We start from the raw sequence: 5,537 nt of genomic DNA on the forward strand, positions 1-5,537 counted from the left end.
CTTAGAGACCCCTAGCACTTAGAGACCCCTAGCACTTAGAGACCCCTAGCACTTAGAGACCCCTAGCACTTAGAGACCCCTAGCACTTAGAGACCCCTAGCACTTAGAGACCCCTAGCACTTAGAGACCCCTAGCACTTAGAGACCCCTAGCACTTAGAGACCCCTAGCACTTAGAGACCCCTAGCACTTAGAGACCCCCTAGCACTTAGAGACCCCTAGCACTTAGAGACCCCTAGCACTTAGAGACCCCTAGCACTTAGAGACCCCTAGCAACTTAGAGGACCCCTAGCACTTAGAGACCCCTAGCACTTAGAGACCCCTAGCACTTAGAGACCCCTAGCACTTAGAGACCCCCTAGCACTTAGAGACCCCTAGCACTTAGAGACCCCTAGCACTTAGAGACCCCTAGCACTTAGAGACCCCTAGCACTTAGAGACCCCTAGCACTTAGAGACCCTAGCACTTAGAGACCTAGCACTTAGAGACCCCTAGCACTTAGAGACCCCTAGCACTTAGAGACCCCTAGCACTTAGAGACCCTAGCACTTAGAGCCCCTAGCACTTAGAGACCCCTAGCACTTAGAGACCCCTAGCACTTAGAGACCCCTAGCACTTAGAGACCCTAGCCTTAGAGACCCCTAGCACTTAGAGACCCCTAGCACTTAGAGACCCCCTAGCACTTAGAGGACCCCTAGCACTTAGAGACCCCTAGCACTTAGAGACCCCTAGCACTTAGAGACCCCTAGCACTTAGAGACCCCTAGCACTTAGAGACCCCCAACGCCTAACACTTACCCCAACCATAAACCTAACACTTACCCCCAACCATAAACCTAACACTACCCCAACCATAAACCTAACACTTACCCCAACCATAAACCTCAACACCTAACCCCCCTAAAGCACCCTAACCCCCCTAAAGCACCCTAACCCCCCTAAAGCACCCTAACCCCCCTAAAGCACCCTAACCCCCCTAAAGCACCCTAACCCCCTTACTTACCGTTTTTTACTTACCTTTTTGGGATCCCCCTTGGTAAATGTACCTGAAACCCCCCCCTCCCAAAGGCAATAATTAACAACAACCACCAGGGGGCATGATATTTTATTCAGTTGAACCATTATCACCAAGGTGACCTGCAAGAAAAAATTCTGAAACAAAAAACAGGAGATATGAACTTACCTTTAAAACCCATTGCCTGCCATATGCTTACTTCCCAGGGCTTACCACTACGGGGAACAGTCATTTATACTAGATGTATAGTTTCCTATTGTAATACTATAAAGTAATCTAATATTTTCAAAACCAGCACTACAGTAAAAAAAGCACTGCAGGTTTCTGACGATTAAATTAAATATTGTTATCAATCATTATATGAGTTTAAATCACTCACACACCATTACACACAAAAACCCAATATTACAATGCAGCAGAGGGCCATAAAAACATTACATAAGAATAAAGATATAATCATTAAACCGGCAGATAACGATCGCTGAGGCTTTATCTTGGATACACAGCAGTACAAATTAGAAGCACTAAGGCAATTGGAAGAAACTAATTATTACATCCCACTGACAAAATCAAAGCCAAAACATTAAGGGGACATCTATATACCAACCCAGTCTATAACAGAGCAATGTACAATAATTATATTTATCACTACCTACTCCTCGAAAGCTGTAACATTAAATAAGCTTAAAAATTACTTTGAGGACACAACAGTTGCAAAAATTCAGGTTCATCTCCGCCTATCGGTAAAACAAAAATCTTAAGGATATTTTAGTGCATTCCAAATTCAATACTTTTAAAGACAATACCTTAGCACAGGTATGCCCTTATTTTAAACCAATTAACAGCATAAGGCATTGGGATCTCACATTTGTTATTCAGGAAAACATCTCCCTCACTACCTGTAATGTGATCTTTCTGATCCAATGTAACCATTGTCAGGAAAAGTATGTGGGAGAGACGGGCAACAAATTAGTAAACCATTAGTCTTAAACAACACTTGTACACATTTTCCCAGAATACCAAGCTCATTATGGTAGCACAACACTTCCAATAACATGGCCTAAACAATGTAGTAATTTCAGGCTTACTAGCAAATAGTACATGGTCACGCACAAAGGGTCAGAATGGAATACAGGTGGATCCAGCGACTACAGACCTGGACACCTCAAGGGTTTAATATGAGGTACGTGGGGCACACTTGGCGGGGGGTGGCCTCAGGAACCCGCTGGCAACATCAGAAATGGATTCAGTTTGTAGGGGGGATAACTTGTGTAGCATTTATGTATGCAAAGCACGGGGACACTTACTATTATATTGAGGAACCAACACTAATATGTGTGCTGATATTAACATTTCTATCATACCACTAACATCATTTGAGCACTCACCTCTTTGGACCAAGGAAGGCATCCCTGCACCAGGATACAAATTATTATTATTTTTTTTAAATGCAGATACATGAATTGGCACTGCAAGGTTTTTTAGTTTAATGGGGGGATAATACAGCAGATAATCCTGTTAACATATTAGCATCAAAACCGGAAGTGGGAGTAACTCACCCTAGGAATGTCGTCGACACTAGAAACAAAGTTCCTCAGATCAGAGTTGAGTAGAGTAAAGACCACTTCCGGTTATCTCACTGCTGATTTCCTGGAGCTGCTAGATTCCCTCAACCTACAACAACATGTTGATGTCCCCACACATTCCAGGGGTCACACACTTGACTTGGTGTCAAGTGAGGCCAAGCACAGAGCCCTGTGGGACACCACAGGTGACGTTGTGGATGTGAGATTTTGCGCTGCCAAGGGTGACATGTTCGGTTCTGCCAGTTAGGTATGACGTGAACCAGTTATGAACAGTTCCTGAGAGTCCAAGGGTGCATTGCAGGCGGGGAAAGAGGATGTTATGGTCTACTGTGTCAAAAGCAGCTGTCAGGTCAAGGAGGATGAGTATAGAAGGGGAACCAGTATCTGCCGTCATCAAAAGATCATTGGTGACCCTGACCAGGGCTGTTTCTGTGCTATGGCCAGGGCGGAAACCGGACTGAAATTTTTCAAACAGGTTATTCAGTTTGAGGTGATCATGAAGTTGTGCTGCAACTGTTTTTTTCCAGAACTTTAGAGAGGCATGGAAGATTGGAGATGGGCCCATAGTTAGAGAGAACTTCAGAGTCCATGGTGGGTTTTTTCAATAGAGGTCCGATGACAGCAGTTTTTAAAGTAGAAGGAATATGGCCAGTCAGGAGGGATTGGTTTATGATCCTGGTGATGAGTGGAGAGACGGCAGAGATGTTGACCTTTAGCAGGGCTGAAGGGAAAGGGTCCAGGGAACTGGTAGATGGTTTCATTTTCCTGATGACGTTCTCCACCTCTTCCCGTGTGGTAGCAGAGAAGGAGCAAAGTGGCTGGACCTTCTCAGGTAGTAGGTCGACAGTTGGAGGAGGCAAGATATTCGTGATGGAGAGGTATGAACGGATATTAGCAACTTTTTGTCTGAAGAAATTGATGTGCATGTTGCACCTCTGCTGTTGCACTGCTGACAGGTTCAGAGGAGAGAAATTTAAGGTCCAGGGCCAGGGCATCTGCATTGATGGTCTTCAGATTTCTGAAATGGATCTGACGTTTTGGTTTGATATGGGGGGAGAGAAAGGGCAGCTCCATTGACACTACTTTATGGTCCGAGATACCAAGATCATATACCTGTAGATTACTGATGGGGGCGAAGTTTGAAATGACCAAGTCAAGTGTGTGACCCTGGAATGTGTGGGGACATCAACATGTTGTTATAGGTTGAGGGAATCTAGCCACTCTAGGAAATCAGCAGTGAGATAACCGGAAGTGGGCGTAACTCACCCTAGGAATGTCGTCGACACAAGAAACACAGTTACTCAGATCAAAGCTGATGAGTAGAGTAAAGACATAAAACTAGCGTCAAAACAGGCTATGTACAGAAAAAAACTACAATCATGTTAGCATCAAAACAGGAAGTGGGCGTAACACAGCCTAGGAATGTCGTCGACACTAGAAACAAAGTTCCTCAGATCAGAATTGATGAGTAAAGACATAAAACTAGCGTCAAAATAGGCAATGTACAAAAAACTACAATCATGTTGGCATGTTAGCATCAAAACAGGAAGTGGGCGTAACACAGCCTAGGAATGTCGTCGACACTAGAAACAAAGTTCCTCAGATCAGAGTTGATGAGTAAAGACATTAAACTCGCATCAAAACAGGCAATGCACAAAAAAACTACAATCATGTTGGCATATTAGCAACAAAACCGGAAGTGGGCGTAACTCACCCTAGGAATGTCGTCGACACAAGAAACAAAGTTACTCAGATCAAAGCTGATGAGTAGAGTAAAGACATAAAACTAGCGTCAAAACAGGCTATGTACAGAAAAAACTACAATCATGTTAGCATCAAAACAGGAAGTGGGCGTAACACAGCCTAGGAATGTCGTCGACACTAGAAACAAAGTTGCTCAGATCAGAGTTGATGAGTAAAGACATTAAACTAGCGTCAAAACAGGCAATGCACAAAAAAACTACAATCATGTTAGCATATTAGCAACAAAACCGGAAGTGGGCATAACTCACCCTAGGAATGTCGTCGACACTAGAAACAAAGTTCCTCAGATCAGAGTTGATGAGTAGAGTAAAGAAATAAAACTAGCGTCAAAACAGGCTATGTACAAAAAACTACAATCATGCTAGCATATTAGCATCAAAACCAGAAGTCGGCATCTCAGAGCCTAGGAATATCCTAGAGATTAGAAACAAAGTTGCTCAGATCAGAGTTGATGAGTAGAGTGAAGACATAAAACTAGCATCAAAACAGGCAATGTAAAAAAACTACAATCATGCTAGCATATTAGCATCAAAACCAGAAGTCGGCATCTCACAGCCAAGGAATACCGTAGAGATTAGAAACAAAGATCCTCAGATCCATCTTAATAAGTAGAGGCAAGTGAAGAAATTAGCATCAAAACAGGCAATGCACAAAAAAGCTACAATCATGTTAGCATATTAGCATCAAAACCGGAAGTGGGCGTAACTCACCCTAGGAATGTCGTCGACACTAGAAACAAAGTTGCTCAGATCAGAGTTGATGAGTAGAGTGAAGACATAAAACTAGCATCAAAACAGGCAATGTACAGAAAAAACTACAATCATGTTAGCATATTAGCATCAAAACCGGAAGTGGGCGTAACTCACCCTAGGAATGTCGTCGACACTAGAAACAAAGTTGCTCAGATCAGAGTTGATGAGTAGAGTGAAGACATAAAACTAGCATCAAAACAGGCAATGTAAAAAAACTACAATCATGCTAGCATATTAGCATCAAAACCAGAAGTCGGCATCTCACAGCCTAGGAATACCGTACAGATTAGAAACAAAGATCCTCAGATCCATCTTAATAAGTAGAGGCAAGTGAAGAAATTAGCATCAAAACAGGCAATGTACAGAAAAAACTACAATCATGTTAGCATCAAAACAGGAAGTGGGCGTAACACAGCCTAGGAATG

The sequence above is a fragment of the Brienomyrus brachyistius genome, chromosome 23 (genome assembly GCF_023856365.1).
Source record: "Brienomyrus brachyistius isolate T26 chromosome 23, BBRACH_0.4, whole genome shotgun sequence".
Lineage (NCBI taxonomy): Eukaryota > Metazoa > Chordata > Actinopteri > Osteoglossiformes > Mormyridae > Brienomyrus > Brienomyrus brachyistius.